At 38.4% G+C, this 24,143-nt stretch overlaps 1 pseudogene; it reads left to right on the plus strand.

The window, feature by feature from the left end:
* LOC102188636 lies at positions 17,566 to 18,459 on the plus strand (annotated as a pseudogene).

A 24,143-nucleotide genomic window follows, 5' to 3' on the forward strand; every position in this document is an offset into this window, starting at 1 on the left:
CATTTTATTTTTTGTCATGGGCTATTTTGTTGAATAGTTTCACAAATTACTTTTTCTTAATTCCTGACAGAGTAAGCAATGAAAAATTGCTAAATTTTTCATTGTTCTTTTTCCATTTATACCAAATGTCTACTGTATGTTTAAGAATCATCTGTTTCTTAGACTTTTTTGTCATCTCATTTCTTTTATTAACAATCTAGTAATTAGATATTCTCTGATGATCATTTTAAAATAAAAAAAATTGTGTTCTTCACCCTTCCCCTGTCTAGGGGATAGCCTGCAAAAAGGGAGACATGAGGGCAGAGCCACTGCCAGGGGGTTGGTGGCCAGAAGTGTCCTGCAGCTCTGTGTTAAAGGGCCAGAGCCTGATTAGACGGTGGGTGGGGAATCCAGATTGGCATTTTTCTCGAGCAGGAGATAAGTGAGGATGACCAGCAGGTACTTGGGGGAATGCTTGGTGTTGCTGATTTTTGGAAAAGTTACTTTTCAGCCCTTGGTGGGATATCACTTCATGCAGCTCAAATGGCTGTCATCTAGAGGTCCACAGATGATAGGTGCTGGGGAGGATTGGGGGAGTCATGTACTGCTGGTGGTTAGTATGAACTGGTGTAGTCACTGTGGGGCAGTGTGAAGGTTCCTTAGAAGACTGAAGGTGAAGCTGCTATGTGGTCCAGCAGTCCCAATCCTTGGTTCATATCCTGAAGTAACAGAGGACTCTACTTTTAGGGAATGCATATACCCCGGTGTTCCTGTGGCAGTGTTAGCAGGGGCTATGGGATGGGAGTAGCCCAGAACTCTTCAGTACATGTTGGGCTAGGGATGATGTTGTATAGGCATAAGGGGAATGTTACTTGGCCATGGGAGGGAATGGGGTATTGCTGTTTGTGGGGCATGAATGGACCCAAAGTGTATTTGCTTGGTGGGATAAGTCAGAAAAAGAGGGGCAGTGCAGTGTCATATTGCGTGTGTGTGTGTGTTTGTGTAGTCTAAGAATGATACAGATGAATGTGTGTACTGTTGAGTGGACTTGGAGACATGGAGGGCAGGCTTGTGGTTGTGGGGTGGGGAAGGAGAGAGGGACTGATGGGGAGTGTCAGATTGACTCCTGTACATAGGGTGGATGGGTGGTGGGGATTTCCTGTATAGCAGGGAATCAAATTCAATATCTTGTGATGACCTATAAAGCAACAGGATTTGAAGAAAGAATAACTGGGTCATTTTGCTATGCACTTGATCCTAGGACAGTGTTGTAGAGTAATCTATAAAAAATAAATCTGTGTTTTTTAAAATTAAGAGGTTTCCTACACAACAAGAAGTTTTCACATATGTAACAACAAATTACAAACATTACAAATATGTGTAAGGATGATTTATAAACATTACTTGGGTCCCTTACAAAATCTAATGAGGAAATTTTCTGCCTTGCTTGCCCAAAGAAAGTTTGCTCTGATAATATAGAGGATTTTTCTTCTCTATTTCAATAGCTTGTAGACTTAGTTTGTGAGTTATTAGTCATATAGTATTGATAGAAATAATCAAGAATCCAAGATGCTGTCTCATAAAGTATTAGTAGAAACTGACTGTCATGATATGTGCATGGGTGTGTGAGAAAGTGATTTTTTTGGCCTCTAACTTGTCTCTCTCCCACCTCTGCAGAATGTCTAATGCAAGATGCTTTCTCACCGTATTCCAAATTCAGTGATTATCTTGACATATGGCGCAACAATAATTTAACATTTTAGTGGCCATCCTGGTATGGTTTTGGCATCTCACATATGAGACACCTAACAAAACCCTTAGAAAAGAAGGGAGAGCAAGTGAGCAAGTATCAAAAGAAAGTTAATTTTTTGTTATTATGCTGAGGCTTTAAAATGAAGCTCTAAATCTAGGATATCTTCCCTCAAAGACTTTCTAGTAAGGACCAAAGAAAAGAAACCGTTATCCTTTGAATCATTTGGAACATGTCTCTTATGTTCCAAGTTCTATACCCTACTTTAATCCTATTTGTATGGTGTATGGCCCTTTTCCTACTCTCCTAAATATACATGGGAACTACCATTTTACTCAAGATTTTATGCAGAATGATCCCACCTTAGGGTTGACTTCAGAAGATTTCAAAAAATATTTTAAAGTATCTCTGAGAGCTGACATAAAAGTAATCACTGTCCTCTATTTTCATAAATGGACAGAGACCAGAAATAAAGTATTTAATAGGAAAATAAATTTGAACAGAAATATTCTGACTTGAATAATCATTTTCTCTCATAAAGACAAATATTTTTTGAGGGTCTTAGAAAACTAACACATTAAGAACAAAATCAAAGTCTGGACAACAACAACAACAACAACAACAAAACAAGAAAAAAAAACAAGAAAAAAAATATATATAAAGATCATTGTATGCATCTAGTCAAGGCTATGGTTTTTCCAAAGGTTATCTATGGATGTGAGAGTTGGTCTGTGAAGAAAGCTGAGCACCAAAAAATTGATGCTTTTGAACTGTGGTGTTGGAGAAGACTCTTGAGAGTCCCTTGGACTGCAAGGAGATCCAACCAGTCCGTTCTAAAGGAAATCAGTCCTGGTTGTTCTTTGGAAGGAATGATGCTAAAGCTGAAACTCCAGTACTTTGGCCACCTCATGTGAAGAGTTGACTCATTGGAAAAGACTGTGATGCTGGGAGGGATTTGGGGCAGGAGGAGAAGGGGAAGACAGAGGATGAGATGTTTGGATGGCATCACCAACTCGATGGACGTGAGTTTGAGTGAACTCTGGGAGATGGTGATGGACAGGGAGGCCTGGCGTGCTGCAATTCATGGGGTTGCAAAGAGTTGGATACGACTGAGCAACTGAACTGAACTGAGGGTGCTTACAAATATTTCAAGAAAAATGTCTCTGTCTCTGAAAGAGCCAATGCTCTATATTAGAAAGACAAAGCACAAAAGGTATAATGGCACAAAACTACTGTCTAGGAAAAACTCCCTGCTTCTCATTTACTCACTACACACAGAATACATCCAAACACTCAATACTACTTTAACTCTCATCACCAAATGTGTGGGTTTATTCCCACACTGACCATATCTCAGACACCAGGTGTCTTATAATTCGGTTTTGACGTTAATTGGAATTAGTAAAGGCCCCACTACCACCACCACTTCAGATGCCAATTAAAAGTCCAGATTCCTATCTGTGTTTCTGAGCGACTGGTTGTAAATCAGAGATTCCCACACCCCTCTAATTGGGTCTGATTATTTGCTACAGTAGCTCATAAAATTCAGGAAAACAGTTTACCTACTAGATTACTACTTACCATAAGGGATATTAAATGATATGAATGAAGAATCAGATGAAGAGAAACACACATGAGGTTCAGAAAGGTCCTGCACACAGGAGCTTCTGTTCCCATGGATTTGGGACGTACCACCCCTGCAGCACGTGGATGTGTTCACCAACCCCAAAGCTCTCTGAAGCCCATACTTATGGGATTGTTATGGAAGTTTCATCAGGTGTGTGCCTGTGTGTGCACATGCTAAGTCATTTCAGTCATGTCGGACTCTTTGCAACCCCACAGAATGTGGCCCGCCGATCTCCGTCTTTGGGATTCTCTAGGCAAGATAACTGGAGTGGGTTGCCATGCCCTCCTCCAGGGGACCTTCCTGACCCAGGGAACATACCTGCATCTCTTCTGTCTCTCCTGCATTATCAGGAGGGTATTTTACCACTCGTGCCACCTGAAAAACTCCCTTTCAGGGAAGATGGTACATTAAAGATCGCTGGCTATTCAAAATCATCCAAAACTGATAAAAACTTAGGGAATTTCTAGGACTGATTGGGTATTGTAGACACTGAGTGCTCAAATTTGCTGAAGTAGTAAAATTTCATGTGATTTGACTAAGTACATTTTTTACACTTTGCCCATGTAATTTTAATATGCAATTTGGACTCAGAATCTCTATATTAGAATATAGTCAAAAGAGGACAGGTGAATAGAACAATGAAGCTTCAGTTCCCAAAGACAGAGTTGTCCTATTATATGTTTTTGTTTTTTTATAAAAGAACAGTTATAAGATGATTGCCTAGCAGTAAACATCTGAATGTTTTCCTGTAAGACATGAATCTTTTGGTTCTTTGCCTCAGATTCAGCAGGTGAGTTTCTAACATTTGAAAGAGTTTTGAATAAGATTAATTTGTAGAATTTATCTTGTAAATGAACTACAGATTTCTATAGCAAACAATGATTCTGCTATGATATTAGTTGTATCTATCACTTAGGAAAATGACAATTGACTTTTCACAAATGGAGTTTCCTCTGGATACTTACGAAATAATGAGAAGTTTTTACTTTTACTACATAATTTTTTCCCAAATTATATTGTGCCATTGTAAAGTTTTTCTAATTTTTATAGAGGTTTTTGCTGTTGATTCTATGTGTAATATATTACTCATAAAAATAATAATATTAATAATAATTATTAAAAGTAACATCTCTAAGCATATAAAATGCCACTGAGTAATTTAGCTATACTTTTTAGATTTACTTTTGTTGTTAATGTGCCTTTTTATGAATTAAAAAAGTAAAATAAAATTTCCATTTAATACAGAAAACAAAATGTAATGGTCAGTTCTTCTCCTCGTCAAAACTTACCACTAATACTTCAATTAAGAGTAAATAAATTTTTAAAAAAACTTACCACTTGTCAAGTATTTAAGATAATTTTTGTTGCTTTTGTGCCTATACATTTGATTCTGCATATATACAAGACACACATATACATATATAATCTTCACACAAAAGTACATTACTTAACTAATAGTACACTAGTAGGGGTAAGCGTGCCAGCTATGATGAACCACACAGAAATGTGGCCGAGAGGAGCTACCGCTCGACCAGGTCAGGGGTGGCAGTCGAGAGTGTCAGGCTGTGACAGCTCAGGAGTGGCTGAGAGGAGCCACCCCAGTCCAAGGAGCAGTGGCTGTGCAAGCACAAGAGGGCCGAGAGGAGCTACTCCAGGTTCAAGGTCAGGAGGGGCCGGCGGTGAGGAGATACCCCTTGTCCAAGGTAAGAGAAACCCAAGTAAGATGGTAGGTGTTGTGAGAGGACATCAGAGGGCAGGCAGACAGAAACCATAATCACAGAAAACTAGCCAATCGGATCATATGGACCACAGCCTTGTCTAACTCAATAAAACTAAGCCAAGACTTGCGGGGCCACCCAAGACGGGCGGGTCATGGTGGAGAGGTCTGACAGAATGTGGTCCCCTGGAGAGGGGAATGGCAAACAACTTCCCTATTCTTGCCTTGAGAACCCCGTGAACAGTATGAAAAGGCAAAATGATAGGATACCGAAAGAGGAACTTCCCAGGTCAGTAGGTGCCCAATATGCTACTGGAGATCACTGGAGAAATAACTCCAGAAAGAATGAAGGGATAGAGCAAAAGCAAAAACAATACCCAGTTGTGGATATGACTGGTGATAGAAGCAAGGTCCGATGCTGTAAAGAACAATATTGCATAGGAACCTGGAATGTCAAGTCCATGAATCAAGGCAAATTGGAAGTGATCAAACAGGAGATGGCAAGAGTGAACATCGACATTCTAGGAATCAGCAAACTAAAATGGACTGGAATGGGTGAATTTAACTCAGATGACCATTATATCTACTACTGTGAGCAAGAATCCCTTAGAAGAAATGGAGTAGCCATCATGGTCAACAAAAGAATCTGAAATGCAGTACTTGGATGCAGTCTCAAAAATTACAGAATTATCTCTGTTCGTTTCCAAGGTAAACCATTCAATATCACAGTAATCCAAGTCTATGCCCTGACTAGTAACTCTGGAGAAGCTGAAGTTGAATGGTTCTTTTAGAACTAACACCAAAAAAGATGTCCTTTTCATTATAAGGGACTGGAATGCAAAAGAAGGAAGTCAAGAAACACCTGGAGTACAGGAAAATTTGGCCTTGGAATACGGGAGAAGCAGGGCAAACCTAATAGAGTTTTGCCAAGAGAACACACTGATCATAGCAAACAACCTCTTCCAACAACACAAGAGAAGACTCTACATGTGGACATATCCAGATGGTCAACACTGAAATCATATTAATTATATTCTTGGCAGCCAAAGATGGAGAAGCTCTATACAGTTAGCAAAAACAAGACCAGGAGCCAACTGTCGCTCAGATCATGAACTCCTTATTGCCAAATTCAGACTGAAATTGAAGAAAGTAGGGAAAACCACTAGACCATTCAGGTATGACTTAAAATATCCCTTATGATTATACAGTGGAAGTGAGAAATAGATTTAAGGGCCTAGATCTGATAGATAGAGAGTCTGATGAACTATGGATGGAGGTTTGAGACACTGTACAGGAACAGGGATCAAGACCATTCCCATGGAAAAGAAATGCAAAAAGGCAAAATGGCTGTCTGGGGAGGGCTTACAAATAGCTGTGAAAAGAAGAAAAGTGAAAAGCAAAGGAGAAAAGGAAAGATATAGGCATCTGAATGCATAGTTTCAAAGAATAGCAAGGAGAGACAAGAAAGCAAGCCTTCCTCAGTGATCAATGCAAAGAAATAGAGGAAAAGAACAGAATGGGAAAGACCAGAGATTTGTTCAAGAAAATTAGAGATACCAAGGGAATATTTCATGCAAAGATGAGCTCAATAAAGGACAGAAATGGTATGGACCTAACAGAAGCAGAAGATATTAAGAAGAGGTGGCAAGAATACACAGAAGAACTGTACAAAAAAGATCTTCATGACCCAGATAATCACGATGGTGTGATCACTCACCTAGAGCCAGATATCCAGGAATGTGAAGTCAAGTGGGCCTTAGAAAGCATCACTATGAACAAAGCTTGAGGAGGTGATGGAATTCCAATGGAGCTATTTCAAATCCTGAAAGATGATGCTGTGAAAGTGCTGCACTCAATATGCCAGCAAATTTGGAAAACTCAGCAGTGGCCACAGGACTGGAAAAGGTCAGTTTTCATTCCAATCCCAAAGAAAGGCAATGCCAAAGAATGCTCAAACTGCCGCACAATGTCACTCATCTCACATGCTACTAAAGGAAAGCTCAAAATTCTCCAAGCCAGGCTTCAGCAATATGTGAATCGTGAAATTCCAGATGTTCAAGCTGGTTTTAGAAAAGGCAGAAGAACCAGAGATCAAATTGTCAACATCTGCTGGATCATCGAAAAAGCGAAAGAGTTCCAGAAAAAAAACATCTATTTCTTCTTTATTGGCTATGCCAAAGCCTTTGACTGTGTGGATCACAATAACGGTGGAAAATTCTTCAAGAGATGGGAATACCAGACCACCTGACCTGCCTCTTGAGAAACCTGTATGCAGGTCAGGAAGCAACAGTTAGAACTGGACATGGAACAACAGACTCGTTCCAAATAGGAAAAGTAGTATATCAAGGCTGTATATTATCACCCTGCTTATTTAACTTCTATGCAGTGAACATCATGAGAAACTCTGGGCTGGAAGAAGCACAAGCTGGAATCAAGATTGCCGGGAAAAATGTCAGTAACCTCAGATATGCAGATGACACCACCCTTACGGCAGAAAGTGAAGAGGAGCTGAAAAGCCTCCTGATGAAAGTGAAAGAGGAGTGTGAAAAGGTTGGCTTAAAGCTCAACATTCAGAAAACGAAGATCATGGCATCCGGCCCCATCACTTCATGGGAAATAGATGGGGAAACAGTGGAAACAGTGTCAGACTTTATTTTTGGGGGCTCCAAAATCACTGCAGATGGTGACTGCAGCCATGAAATTAAAAGATGCTTACTCCTTGGAAGAAAAGTTATGACCAACCTAGATAGTATATTCAAAAGCAGAGACATTACTTTGCTGACTAAGGTCCGTCTAGTCCAGGCTATGGTTTTTCCTGTGGTCATGTATGGATGTGAGAGTTGGACTGTGAAGAAGGCTGAGCGCCGAAGAATTGATGCTTTTGAACTGTGGTGTTGGAAAAGACTCTTGAGGGCCCCTTGGACTTCAAGGAGATCCAACCAGTCTATTCTAAATGAGATCAGTCCTGGGTGCTCTTTGGAAGGAATGATGCGGAAGCTGAAACTCCAGTACTTTGGCCACCTCATGCGAAGAGTTGACTCATTGGAAAAGACTCTGATGCTGGGAGGGATTCGGGGCCGGAGGAGAAGAGGACGACCGGGGATGAGGTGGCTGGATGACATCACGGACTTGATGGACGTGAGTCTGAGTGAATTCCGGGAGATGGTGATAAACAGGGAGGGCTGGCATGCTGCGATTCATGGGGTCGCAAAGAGCTGGACACGACTGAGTGACTGAACTGAACTCAAGGGAACTCTGCATATAAGTTAATTAAACAGGGTGACAATATATAGACTTGATGTACTCCTTTTCCTATCTGGAACCTGTCTGTTGTTCCACGTCCAGTTCTAACTGTTGTTTCCTGACCTGCTTACAAGTTTCTCAAGGGGCAGGTCAGGTGGTCTGGTATTCTCATCTCTTTCAGAACTTTCCACAGTTTATTGTGATCCACATAGTCAAAGGCTTTAGCATAGTCAATAAAACAGAAATAGTTGTTTTTCTGGACCTCTCTTGCTTTTTCAGTGATCCACCAGATTTTGGCAATTTGATCTCTGGTTCCTCTGTTTTTTTGTAATGAGTCTGAACATCTGGAATTTAACAGTTCATGTACTGCTGAAGCCTGGCTTGGAGAATTTTGAGCTTTCCTTTAGTAGTGTGTGAAATGAGTGCAATTGTGTGGTAGCTGGAACATTCTTTGGCATTTCCTTTCTTTGGGATTGGAAGGAAAACTGACCTTTTCCAGTCCTGTGGCCACTGCTGTTTTTCCAAATTTTCTGACATATTGAGTGCATCATTTTCATAGCATCACCTTTTAGGATTTGAAATAGCTCCACTGGAATTCCATCACATCCACTGACTTTGTTCATAGTGATTTGTCCTAAGGACTACTTGACTTCACCTTCCAGGATGTCTGTCTCTTAGTGATTGGTCACACCATCGTGATTATAGGGGTATGAACATCTTTTTGTACAGTTCTGTGTAGTCGTTCCCATTCAAATTTTCCTCTATTTCTTTGCATTGATCCCTAAGGAAGGCTGTCTTGTCTCTCTTTGCTATTCTTTGGAACTCTGCATTCAAATGGGTATATCTTTCCTTTTCTCCTTTGCTTTTCATTTCTCTTCTTTTCACAGCTATTTGTAAGGCCTCCTCAGACAGCCATTTTGCTTTTTTGCATTTGTTTTTCTTGGGAATGATCTTGATCCCTGCCTCCTGTACAATCTTATGAACCTCTGTCCATAGTTCTTCAGGCACTCATGAATAGTATGGAAAAGGCAAAAAGATAGGACACTGAAAGATGAATTTCCCAGGTCAGTAGGTGCTCAATGTGCTAGTGGAGATCATTGGAGAAATAACTCCAGAAAGAATGAAGGGATGGAGCCAAAGCAAAAACAACACTCAGTTTTGGATAGGACTGGTGATAGAAGCAAGGTCCGATGCTGTAAAGAGCAATATTGCATACGAACCTGAGACGTTAGGTCCATGAATCAAGGCAAATTGGAAGTGGCCAAAAAGGAAATGGCAAGAGTGAACATCAATATTCTAGGAATCAGCAAACTAAGATACACTGGAATGGGTGAATTTAACTCAGATGACCATTGTATCTACTACTGTGGGCAGCAATCCCTTAGAAGAAATGGAGTAGCCATCATGGTCAACAAAAGAATCCGAAATGCAGTACTTGGATGCAATCTCAGAAACAACAGAATTATCTCTGTTCATTTCCAAGGTAAACCATTCAATATCACAGTAATCCAAGTCTATGCCCTGACTAGCAGCTCTGGAGAAGCTGAAGTTGAATGGTTCTATGAAGACCTACAAGACCTTTTAGAACTAACACCCCCCAAAAGATGTCCTTTTCATTATAGGGGACTGGAATGCAAAAGTAGAAAGTCAAGAAACATCTGGAGTAACAGGCAAATTTGGCCTTGGAGTACAGAATGAAGCAGAGAAAAGGCTAATATAGTTTTGCCAAGAGAACACACTGGTCATAGCAAACACCCTCTTCCAACAACACAAGAGAAGACTCTACACATGGACATCACCAGATGGCCAACACTGAAATCAGATTGATTATATTCTTTGCAGCCAAAGATGGACAACCTCTAAACAGTCATCAAAAAGAAGACCGGGAGCCAACTGTCGCTCAGATCATGAACTCCTTATTGCCAAATTCAGACTTAAATTGAAGAAAGTGGGGGAAATTACTAGACCATTCAGGTATGACCTAAATCAAATCCCTTATGACTATATAGTAGAAGCAATAAATAGATTTAAGGGCCTAGATCTGATAGACAGAGTGCCTGATGAACTATGGACAGAGGTTCGTGACATTGTACAGGAGACAGGGAACAAGACCATCCACAAGAGAAAAGAAACTATAATGCAGAGATTAAAGAAGGATCCTGGTTCTCCTGAAGGAACATACATAACAATATTTTTGGGTTCTTCTGGCAGAACTAAGGCCTCCACCCAAGTGGAGGATGATAACTTCAGGCTGAGTCCAAGATTCCTGGCGCATCATCCTGTTACCTTACCACCAAGGAATCAGAAGGAAGTCACACACCCTACAGCCTTCACCCCAAATTTTGCCTATAAAAATTTCTCCCAAAACCATCACAGAGTTTGGGGTTTTGCGGGCACACGCCAGAGGTTCTCACCTGCAATAAGCTTTTCTCTGTCCCAAATGCCTAAGTTTTTGTTTGTGTGACCTCACTTGAGCACAGGCTTTTGCATTCTGTTACATTTGTAGCTTTTTACAACCAGCTTTGAGGATCTCTATCTTTGTCTTTCTTGGTCAATTTTTTTAATATATGGTAATATGTTAGTTTTTCTTTTATATTCATTAGCTTCTTAAACTTTAATTTTTCTTGTTTCTTTCATTTAAAATTTAATGGATTTATTTATTCATTTATTTTTTAGGAATAAAGGCCGTTTTCCTGACATCCATAAATTGAATTTAAGCCACGATAATTTCCAGCTTTCACCTTGTGTTTTTAATATTCATTTATTCTTTCATGCAGAAATTATTTTAGAAAAATGATGCTCAATTTTTTATATATCTCTAAATTGAGCTTCTTGTTTTATTACATTTTGATCAGAATTGTCTTTAAAACATGTTTATTTGGAACTTACTAAGTGTGTCTTTGTGATAGTGTATGATTTTTAAATTATAAATTAAATACCAAAATCAAGATTTTTATACAAATGATTTATAAAGTTATGATGCACTCAATCCTCTGCCAAGTCAGTAAAAACAGTATTCCAGAGGTACAGTGTAAAATACTACAGAACTTCTAACTTATTTTTAGAGCTCTTTATGATGACCAACTAGTACTTTTCATGTAAATACTGCAACTGTGAGAGATAAAAGGTGATACCTGATGAACATTTGATCCGTTTGTAGATTCTGATATTTTCAGCAATCAGGTTGTATATCTAAAGAAATAACTTGTCTATGATTATGTCTGAAATGTTAAACTTTTCCCTTTTCTTCTTTCTGAAATATGCTTCATCAGAGAGGGGACTTTCTACTAACACTAATACTATAAATATCCTTTGCCCTTTTTCGTGGATAAAAGCAGAGATAATTAAGTTTAAGTTGTTCATCACCTCTCTTTATGTGTGCAGCTTCACAAGCACCCCATTATTGGTTAACTGCCTAATACTGGAGGATGGGAATTCCTGACACCAAGTGACATCTCATTAGCATGAACAGCTGGAGCCTGAAATGGAAGGCACCATAGGGACTAATTACCTGAAAAGATTTAAATAGCAAATACCTACCAGAATCTTTCTCACAGAAAGCAAAGCTCTGTTCACTCACATGTAAAGCCTCTGTATGCCTTAGACTAACATTTGTTTGAAATTTAAATGTTTTAAAGTCTCTTCATTGTAATGTCCTCTGCAAAACCTATCCAGGCCGGTTGCCTCGTTCCCTCTGTCTTATACTGTGGTATTATGAGCTTAACCTGGCTGGTGTATTTGATGTGGCAGATATCAGAATCTGTGTCAGTGGAGACCTCAGAGAAGCCCACACATTTTCTCATCACTGCTGTTTGTGAGGCAGAAGGAAGCCAGCTAAATGTATTTGACTAGAAGATAATTAAACATTTGTCAGCCGCATTTAAACAAGATTTCTGGTCCCAGGGTCTCTGGGCTCTAGAGGTTCTTTGAAGCCTCTGAAATTATAGGTAATATTTTTTGTACATATGTCTATTTTTTTTTTCAGAAGTAGATTCTCTTGAATTATATACATCCCGAAGTATTAAGATGTCCCCAAATAAGTATTACTGTTATATATCCTACCCTCCTCCAAGTATTAAGGACCACTCCCTTTGTTATTTCTTCTTTTTTCAAATTAGAGAAAAATTATCTGCATTTTCAAAGAAAAAAAATAGATGTGACATATTTTTGAGGGGGATGAGCAGGCTTATCTGATAGAAAGGAAGAGAGAGAGTGGTTGTTAGTTTCATAAGGCAGAATTCACTGATACAGGTCAATAATGTCAGTGGAATATTTTAGCATCCTGCAATAAAATGAGAAAATACAATGTTCTCAATTTTAATGATTGTCTTTTAATCTGAGATTATAGTTTGCTGTATTTAAATTTTAAATTCTGATTACTTTAATTGAATGATAGTGAAGATAGTTGTATAGGGTTTTTGTATATTTTTGTACTCTTATATGGTAAAATTCCCTTGTGGCTCAGCTGGTAAAGAATCTGCCTGCAATGTTGGAGATCAGGGTTTGATCCCTGTGTTGGGAAGATCCCTGGAGAAGGGAACAGCTACCCAGTCCAGTATTCTGGCCTCAAGAATTCTGTGGACTATATAGTCCATGGGATTGCAGAGTTGGACATGACTGAGTGACTTTAACTTTCATGGTAAAATTCTAAGGAAAAGCCATGCCCTATTTTTCAATCTTTTTTTTTTTTTTTTTTGAAGCTGTGAAACTCAAAGCTTGGCCATTATTGCTCAATGTTATTCCCACTCCTATAAATGCCTTTCATATTGAGAGTCACTGTCTTAATCAGTCATTGGTCTTATGGTGATGAACCACTTGCCCAAGACTGAGTGGTTTCCTGGGACACAGGGCATGCATTTTTCAGAAAAAAAAAAAAAAACACCTCTCAATGAAAACTACAATGAAACCAGTCAGTTTTTTCACTGAAGAAAAAAAAAAAAAAAAACAGTGAAAATTACTGAAATCCATTGACATTAATAAAACTTTATGATTTAAACAATCATCTAGGTGATAGGCATATATGGCAGTACATGAGAAATATATATCTGTATCTCAAAACAGCAGTATTATATAATGATATGTTTTTTTTTCTTGACTTATTTTATGACTTCTAAGTCATCATTTTGAGTGTGTCTGTGTGTGTTAGTCGCTCAGTCATGTCCGACAATCTGATGATTGCTCAAATCATATTGCATTTTATACCTTCACCTAGGCTGATTCTGGGGCTTCTCTGATTCTGGGGCTTCTCTGATGGCTCAAATGGTAAAGAATCTGCCTGGACTGGGGAAGATCCAGGTTCAGTCCCTGAGTTGGGAAGATCTTCTGGAGAAGATAATGGCTACCCACTCCAGTATTCTTACCTGGAGAATTCCATGGACAGAGGAGTCATGGGGTCGCAAACAGTCGGACTCAACTGAGTGACTAACACTTTCACTTCCTGTTTGTTTGTTTTCAAACTGATTCTAATGGTACCCATTTCCTAAGCTTTCAAATATTGGATGCTTATGCTTGGGTCATTTTCATGGGAAAAGATAGAAAAGGCAGCAGTGTGATTCTCAATAACCTCTTACCTGTGATTTTACATATTACTCAGTCATCTAGTACAGCCTGCTAACATATATAAACAATGCTTGCAAAATTTGTGCTCTTTCAACGTGTGACTATGAAAAAACAGTCTTTGCCATTTTAAGATTGAATAGATGAACTATTATGTCCTATGATTCACATTATTTGAATAACTAATGTGTGTAGATACATATGATTGCCATATTTACATAATTATCTACACAGTATATTTTTAAGGTGTAAAGGGTTTCAGAGGAATACTAAGGATAATTTTATGTGTCAACTTACCTGGGCCATATTACCAACTATTGGGAGAAGTGAAATTTTAGTCACTCTGTCATGTCCAACTCTCTGGGACCCCATGAACTATAGCCCAGCAGGTTACTCTGTCCATGGAATTCTCCAGCAAGAATACTTGAGTGCGTAGCCATTCTCTTCTCCAGGGGATCCTCCAGACCCTGGGATCAAACTCAGGTCTCCTGCATTGCAGGCAGATTCTTTACCCACTGAGCCACCAGGGAATGTCAACTAGTTGGGGAAACATTTTTCTGGATGTTGTTGTGAAAGTGTTTTTGAGTGAGATTAATGTTTAAATAGGTGTACTTTGGATAAAAGAGACTAGCCTATGTTATGTGAGTGGGGCTCATTCAATCAGATGAAGGCCTTAACAGAACAAAGACTGCCCTCTCCCAAGCAAGAGGGAATTTTTCCTGCATTTTGCCTGCAAAATGCCTTTGGGCTTGGACTGGGACTCTTCCTTGGAAGTCAAAACTGTCAATATATTCTGAAGATTTTAGACTTGATCTTCACGATTATGTAAGTGGCCAATTCCTTAAAATAAATCTCTCTATGAAAACACATCTTGCTGGTTCTGTTTTTCTGATGAACCTTAACTAATACAGCAAATATATCTTTAAGTCATTGTTGTTCAGGAACCATTATCCTACCAGCTCCCCATATTAAAGGGAGTGGGAATTTTTACAATGTATCAAAAGTGCAAAGTTATAATTAAAAATTACTTTAAATTTGCTGTCCATTCACCTAAATAATGGGATAGTTTGACTGTCTCTTAGGAACAGTGCCTGAAAAGAACTCACTAAATATAAGAAAATAATGATTAAAAATCAAATATAAAAAATTGGAAATCTCAGGATAAATAAGTAGCTATTTGTTGGTATATCAATACCACACAGAATTTATGTGGACTTAACAGAGATGTGGTTAGTGAACTTCAGCAAAGATTAAAGTTGGTGTTAATCCATATGAAGCTTTAATGTATGAAAGAAACTGAGAATAAGAAAAGACTCTTTTAAAAAAAGAGTTAGATTCAGACAAAGTTCAAAAACAAAGTATTCATTAACTATACAAAAGAAAAAGGAATATATTTGAAGGATGGGAATTCTTAATGATTATTCTTGAGTATAGAAACTGAAAACTAACAAGACAGAATTTGACTAGTTTACAGCTCTATAGTCAAAGTATCAGTCTTGGTGATTGGAAACCTATTGGAAATACTTCAAACAATATTTTCAAGTTATGTTTTTACTAGCCAATTACCAAGAAAGCTGATTCATTGGAAAAGCCCCTGATGGTGGGAAAGATTGAAGGCTACAGGAGAAGGGGGCTATGGAAGATGAGATGGTTAGATAGATAGCATCACCCACTTAATGGACATCAATTTGAGCAAACTCCAAAGAATAGTGAAGAACAGAGGAGCCTGGTGTGCTACAGTCCACAAAATCACAAAGAATCAGACACAATTTAACGACTAAACAACAACCAGGAGAGGATAGGTAATGTTGGTTTGAGAGAAGAGTAAGTGTTAAAATAGAGTAATTGAAGAACACATTCTTTGATCAGAGACCTGCAGAAAAAGATAATCAAGAAAACCACACGACTATTGGGAAAATTTTCCAGGCCCAGTGCACAGTCTCAAGGACCTGAGTCAAGAGCATGCTTTGTGTGTTGAAGAACAAGGAAGCTGATTTTTAGAACAGAGTGGAGAAATAGGAGATGTTGTCAGAGAGCATGGGAAGGAAAGAATATATGTAAGGTTTTGTGCAATTTTTAAGGGATTTTACTGTTAATAAAATGAGAAATAGCTGAGGGTTTTGAGTAGAGGTGTTACAGATCTTACTTTTTAAAAATATCTATTCTGAACATTTTAAAATAAACATAAGTAATGATAAATATTTTATTGTACCTATCACTTGAATTTTCAAATAGAAACATTACAACAAACAGATTAACTCCAGAATTTCCCTCAAGAGTGACACATTTAGAAAAGAAATGTGTTTGAATCTGTCTTTCCTATAACTCATCCTATGTCCAACAAGAACCTTAATATTGGGCTCTATTCATGCAATTCACTGGCTTAAAAAGTCACTACTGATTTCTACAACAGCTAACCTCCATTTATTTGCCTGATTTTCAACTACCACCGAATCAGTTTTCTTCATTATGTTTCCATGATCAGAACTTTTTTCCACCTTCTTTCCTATCCAAAGACTTATAATTTCCAAGTTTTCTTTACCAACTGCTCCTATTCTTACCAGTACTGTTATCTTTCAGCACTTGCATAACCATACCATTCTGGACCATACAATATTATAGAACCATTTCTTTCTTCCTCTTCTTTTTGTTCCCCCAGGTCTTGGCTTAACGGAAGGAAGGGAGACAGAGGTAATTCCCCATAGTACGTGTCTCTCATGTTGCCTAGCAAGTTTCAGTCTCCTTTATGTCAATATCTTTATTACAAACCTGTTTTACCATCTTAGTATAAACATCACTCTTCTCTATGAATATTATTTGTTGTGTTCCAGTAAAATACTTATGTGGCTATTCTTAAATATTTAAAAGAATTCAGGATACATGCCTAATATTTCAGTCATGCCCCCCTCTTTCTACAACATAAAGAAAATATAGGTATGGGAAGAGTGACGAAACAAGTCAACACTTTATTACTGGTTTGCTTTCAGTCTCATAATCCAATTCCAGAGCACTGTTAATTTGTCTAGACCATTTGAAGGAAACGTTAATTAGCTAACTTAATCAGTTTGCATGTCCTAAAAGTAAAAGTAGTACAATTCCCCAATTTATAGATTTTGCTAAATCCAAACATGAGACTTAAAACTTACTCAATGAAAAATGCAAGCATGACTATTAATAAAAATGTGAGAGTTAGACCTAAGAAAGCCGAGTGCGGAAGAACTGATGCTTTTGAACTGTCGTGTTGGAGAAGAGTGATGGAGAAAGCTCTTGAGAGTCCCTTGGACTGCAAGGAGATCAAACCAGTCAATCCTAAAGGAAATCAGTCCTGAATATTCATTGGAAGGACTGATGCTGAAGCTGAAAATCCAATACTTTGGCCATCTGAGGCAAAGAATTGACTCCTTAGAAAAGACCCTGATGCTGGGAAAAATTGAAAGTAGGAGGAGAAGGGGATGATGGAGGCTGAGGTGGTTGGATGGTATGACTCAATGGATATGAGTTTAAGCAAGCTCGGGGAGTTGGTGATGGACAGGGAAGCCTGGCATGCTGCAGTCCATGGGGTCCCAAATAGTCGAACATGACTGAGTGACTGAAATGAAACTGAATTAATAAAAACACACTGACCTTTTCGTTTGTGCTGGCGGGCCAGCCTGCCGTGGGGAGGGTGGGTGAGAGCTCCCGCAGCCACTCACAATGGAGGAACTGGAGCAAGATTTGAGATGCAGTCGTGTGCACGGCTCAAACTTGCTGATAACTCCCTCCTGGCCAAGGCCTATATCAGCAGGCAGGGCTATGCCTTGCTGGTTTCAGATCTTTAACAAGTGTGGCAAGAACAGGTGTACACTAATGTGATTAGTCAGCGAGCCAAGGAACTGAACAAGCACCTGACTGCTCCTCCCGAGGCTTTTCTTTGACATTTGGATGATCTGCTTTGCCCATTGTTGAAGGATGCTTCTTGCCCTGGCATAGCTGCCTTCTCCTGTGATTGTGTGGCAGAGGCACTGACACTTTGGAGGCAGAGTAAGTGTACTGGTTTCCCATTCTATTGGAATTTCCACTGCATCCTAGTTAGCCCTTTGGTGGTCTCCTAATGTTTGATTTGTCCTCTGATGGGCACGAGTGTGGCATTGCAGTGCCAGGTGAGTGACCTAACAATGATGCTTCATATGATAGATCTAGAGATCCAGGACTACCAGGAGAGTGGGGCTAACGCTGAGCCAAAACTGCTTGAAGACAGAGCCACTTGAATAGACTTTCTTCTTGGAATGATTTATGGTGGGGAAACTACCAGAGGCATGCAGTGTTGGTGATGGAAGACCCTTCGTCACAAATCTGCAGAGTCTGGATATGGCAGTCACCAGATAAGAGATCCAGGTGGGACAGAAACATCAGGATGTCGGAGATCCCCAGACCTCAAGCAGCGCCTTCTCACAGGGAATTGATAACCAACTTCTGAACCAGCCAGAAGAGCCTGTCTCCTTGGCACCATCCCTCCCAGGACCTGAGAAGGAGCCCACAGTTCCTTCAGCCCAATGCAGAGACCTCAGCTGTTTGAAAGTGCAGAGGAAGAAGCTAACAGGGCTCTGAAGTTAACCTGTCTCCATCTCAACTGCTAAGAATGGACTTGGAGAGGAGTTTCCTAGTGTCTCCTTGGAAGGAAATCCTGTGGCAGCAGCATCTCTGACACAGAGTCATCCAGTCAGGGACTCCACCATAAAGGCCAGATAACTGAAGCTCATGTTGACAGGCATGGCCACTGTTAACAAGGGAATCCTGGCTCCAACCCACTGGGCTCTGGCCTTTCTTGTCTGAGTGGAAGACTGTCTCTGGGAATCCCACACCCTCCTTTCTTTTAGTGAAGGTTCTCTAGACTCAGGATCTACCATGGACTTTAGGTATACGGGACAGGTCAGCAAAAAGGCACAACGTACCTTTGTCTGTCTTCCCAGAGTCCCTAGCTACTCCCAGATGCTCCTCAGAGACCAAGTACTCACATTCCTGAAAAAACAAAACAAACAAACAGAAAGAACACATTGAAATCAGAAAGGGGTGGGCAAGTAGTAGTATTTAATGCTTCCAAATGGATAATTTAGATGTCAGTACCAATCTTCAACCAAGTATAGGCAGCAGGCATACACCAGTAGCTTCTTGAATGATGCAGAGTTCAAAGGAGAAAAAAACCAAGCCTGAACCAAGCCTAAGCCTGAACCAAGCCTGACTGTTAAGCAAGATCTTTTACCATAGATGTGTATAATAAAGAGAACTAAAAAAAAAATGTAATTAATACATGTTGACTTTGTAACAAATTCAAAATCTCTACCTTTTAAAAAACTGATTTGACCACCAGTGCTTGAATCAAATTGATCAAAATTAGTTCTTCACTTCTCTTTTAAAATGGAGAGGATTTGCCTTTGATCTTCACTGGGGATGAATTAGAGTGGGGGCAATTAATGAGGAGTGGAGGAAGATGAAAGAAGACTTGAGTGCTTCTTAAAAGCTAATTGTGTATTTATTCAATCCCATGTTGATTAGTTGTTATTAGAGCCTGTTATTTATACTTCAGGATAAACTAGATTTAGTTTTTTTTTTTTTTTAAAGTCACCAAGTCACCAATAAAGAATATTTAATTCAAAGATTTTGTTATTGTATTTTTTATTACATGTGAAAGTATGACCAAGTTTTCATTTATAATTATTATAATATTTGGATAGCTAATATTTTAATAATATAATTATTCAATTGTCCTTTTAAATCACAGAAAAAAAGCTATTTTTCTTTCAACAAAATATTTTTGTTGCAGATATTAAGGCAATTATCATTTTATCTGGAATTTCACTGTTAATTTTTAATTGTTTCCAGATAGAATTTGTAGTTATTTCATCCTTCAAATAACTTACTGTATTGTGCAATTACAATGGCATGGCAATTCCAGGTCTTTGTTTACTTATGAGTTTAAACTTTGTTTTAATTCCATTAGAATATTTTTAAAAGATTTGTTAGTCATGGCTGAGACTTACCTACCATCAGCTATGTAAGAACTTGGAGCATATTGCACAGCTCCAAGTGTATGTATTTAATATCAGTTCTACCAATTATTTGTCTTTAAATAATCTAGTTTTTATTTTTTAGAATACCTTAAATGCATTTTTAGGGATATTTTGCTTAAAATATCTTTTTTGGATTCTTAGGTGGCTATTAAAAATGTCTTCATATTTTTTCCACAATGTTACAATTTTTTAAAATCAGGCATTTATAAACAACAAGAAGTATTTTTGTATTTATTATGCAGCATAAAACTCATTTTCCTATAGATTTATACTATTCTGACTTCACTTAGATTATTATTAAGTGATACTACTTTAAAATAATTAGGATAGTAATATTGTATCATCTGTTAGTCACGCACTAATTTTTGATCCACAATTATTTATATTTGCTGTTTGGAAGAAATGTGATTAAAATTCATTTCACTAAATTTGTATACATTTTAGAGCTGTAAATCAAATGGATTTATACATCTTTTTTCTGAGTGTTACTGCTTCAGAAGATTCAACTTTTGACAATCGTTTTCACATAGCTCTATTAAGTAATAGCATCAAATTGAATAATCTAAACCATTCTATCTTATGCTATAATACTTTTCAAGACACTAATTCACTAAACATCTCAGATGCTTTACATCTTGAGAGCATTAAGAAGTGTGCTGACTTATTCAAATTGTTTCATGAATTAGCTCTAATAAAAGATGATTTGTGAGAGAAAACTTTAAAAAAAATTTATAAATGTAACAAAAGAAAATCATTTCAAATAAATAAAACATGTTTAGACTGCAATAAAAATAAATTATGCCTAATTTATTTGTAAATGTCTCATACCTGGATTAGGCATCCCTGGAGGCTCAGTGGTAAAGAATCCACCTGCCAATGCAGAAAACACATTTTCAACGTGTAGTCTGGGAAGATCTCCTAGCAAAGGAAATGGCAACCCACTCCATTATTCTTGCCCATAAATCTCCACTAAGGGAGGAGCCTGGTGGGATACAGTGCATGGGGTTGCAAGGAGTCAGATACAACTTAGCAACTAAATAACAACTGGATTATAATTAAATACATTAAAACACAATTATTTTACATAACAGTGTTTGTGTTGCATGGTGTCTTACACTGATTCAAGATTACTACTCTAACGAAGAATAAAAAAATCAACCCTTGCTGTTTTGTAAGCTCCCACAAATAATCAGAGACAGATGATTATAATATTTCACACCATATTTCTTTTTGAGAATATAAATAGGAAATATTCTAAAAAGTTTTAAAAGAATATGCTTATAATACTGTATACATTATTAAAAATAGTAATCATAAACATGAAGTGAAGTGAAGTTAAAGTCACTCAGTTGTGTCTGACTCTTTGCAGCCCCATTGACTATACAGTCCATGGAATTCTCCAGGCCAGAATACTGGAGTGGGTAGCCTTTCCCTTCTCCAGGGGATCTTCCCAACCCAGGTCTCCCATATTATAGGTGGATTCTTTACCAGCTGAGCCACAAGCAAAGCCCAAGAATACTGGAGTGGCTAGCCTATCCCTTCTCCAGGGGATCTTCCTGACCCAGGAATCAAACTGGGGTCTCCTGCATTGCAGTTGGATTCTTTACCAACTGAGTTATGAAGGAAGCCCAATCATAAACACAGAGCAAAATAAATTTTAAAATGTATAAAAATAAATGTATTATGACTATTTGATATTTTTTAAAGAATTCAAAGTTAGTTCAATGTAAAATAAGTAATTCATAGTTTTCAGATCAAAATTTTCCCATTTATGTTATTTAATAATCAAGTTTAGCAAATATACTGGATGTGAATCAAAATGAAAGGGCCAATTTCATTATCGTACACCTGCAAGCAATAGTTAGAATATATATTTAGAAAAAACTCCTGTGAGGGATGCTGCAATATACTGTCCATATTCCCCTGCATGAATGAAGCACTCTTAAATAGCCCAGCTAATGAGTTTTTTTGTGCTCAAAGAGAGCCTCTGCTTTCATCTCCTTTCACAGATTGCCTCAGTCAAAGAAAACCACTTTTGTCAGGCTCACACACTTTCCCAGACCCTCATGTATAACGACTGATCAATAGGAGTATTAAGACCTAATCACCCGGGACCTGGTCTCCCTTTAAGGCCACCTGGTCTCTCTTTATGTAATACCTAGAGCCTATCCACTCAGTAGGCTCCATACCACAGTTCAGGCTTTTTTTTTTTTTTCTGTCATGGTAACATTTATTTTGAGAATTTTCAAGACTCTAGTTCCACAAAGCCAAAAGACTCTTTAAATTGATATCATCTCTTGTCTTTGATGGGTGTGCGGTATGTTCACATCAGACTCTTTGTGACCCCCATGGATTATAGCCCACCAGACTCCTCTGTCCATGGAATTTTCAGGCAAGAATACTAGAGTGAGTTGCCATTTCCTACTCCAACGTACTCTTCCAGAGCCAGGGATCGAACCTGCATCTCCTACACTGGCAAGCAGATTCTTTACCACTGCACCACCCGGGAAGCCCTTTTGATGGGTGGTGCAGTGGTAAAGAATCCATCTGCCAATGCAGGAGATGAAAGAGACATGGCTTCCATCACTGGGTCAGGAATATCTCATGGAGAAGGAAATGGCAAACTATTTCAGTATCCTTGCCTGGAAACCCATTGACAGAGGAGCCTGGGGGGCTACAATCCATGGGGTCTTGAAAGAGGCAGATGCAACTATGCATGCATGCACGAGTGATAGATGCAGTGATATTATTTTCTCCCTAGTCAGTCTTCTCTCGCTCTCTCTCTTTAGCCGCTAAGTCGTGTCCAACTCTTGTGATCCCACGGACTGTAGGCTTCCAGGCTTCTCTGCCCATGGGATTCTCCAGGCAAGAATACTGGAGTGAGATGCCATTTCCTTCTCCAGGAGATCTTCCTGACCCAGGAATCGAACCTGGGTCTCTTGCATTGTAGGCAGATTCTTTACTGCCTGAGCTATAGAAAATCAATCTTAAGACTTGCCAAAATAGCGATGATATTCCTTCCTTAATGGGTTCACACAGCTACTAAACCTGTCCACAGCTACTAAACCTATCATCTCTGATGGAGTCTGGACAGCTGGTATGTGGTCATCACTGGAAGAGATCATGTTCTAGAAGTAATTATGACCTAAAGAATTCAAGAGTAAACATGTTTAGAAGATGTGTTGTTCTATACCACATTATAAAATGGTAAATTTCACATAGCAAAAGAGGAATTTTCATTCACATTTTCCTACTAACTCTTGGTAAAATGTCCATTTGTGGTCATTACTAAGAAAGCATAATAATGACTTCTGAGAACATCATTGTAAATACTCAAACCCAGGGTTTTCATATCCTAGGATTGACCCTGTATTTTGCTAAGAAAGATATTCATATTAGGAATAACAACAATTTGCATTTTTTACATTTTCATCCTTTATAAAATCTATTTAAAATAAGTTACATACTTTATATTTTTGAAGATAAAAAAGAATGTCTTTATGAATCTGAGATAAGAAGGATGTTTTAAAAAGTAATGTTAATGTTACTGATGGATCATTCGCATGATGATCACTTTAACTGTTGTTCTTGTACAGTCCCTGAGTCCTGTCCAACTCTTTGCTATCCCGTGGATTGCAGCACACCACTATCTCCTGGAGTTTGCCCAAACTCATGTCCATTGAGGGCTTCCCTGCTGCTGAATAAATATATCATAACCCATGATGTAACAGCACTAATCATGAATATTGCTTCCCAACTACTGTCTCAAAAGTTGTTACTGTGCTTTTCAAGGAACTCTGTTTGACATTATATAATGATCTAAACAGGAAAAAAAAAATTAACAAAGGACAGATACATGTATATATATATATATATAACTGAATCACTTTGCTGTATAGCTAAAACTATCACAACATTGTTAATCAACTATACAACAAAATAAAATAAAGTTAAAAATGTACTTCCTTAATGATGAGTACAAATGCACATATTACTTTTCCAAGTAATCAGAGGTTGGCAATTATTATGTTGGGTGTACAATATTATTGGAGAAGGAAGTGACAACCCATTCCAGTATTCTTGCCTGGGAAATTCCATGGACAGTGGAGCCTGGTGGGCTCCAGTCCATGGGGTTTCAAGAGTCATATACAACTGAATGACTAAACCATCACCACCACCATAAAACATTATTTCTTAAGGTAGATGTGATAGAAGTTGCTATTG

This window comes from Capra hircus, chromosome 2 (assembly GCF_001704415.2).
Source record: "Capra hircus breed San Clemente chromosome 2, ASM170441v1, whole genome shotgun sequence".
Classification (NCBI taxonomy): domain Eukaryota; kingdom Metazoa; phylum Chordata; class Mammalia; order Artiodactyla; family Bovidae; genus Capra; species Capra hircus.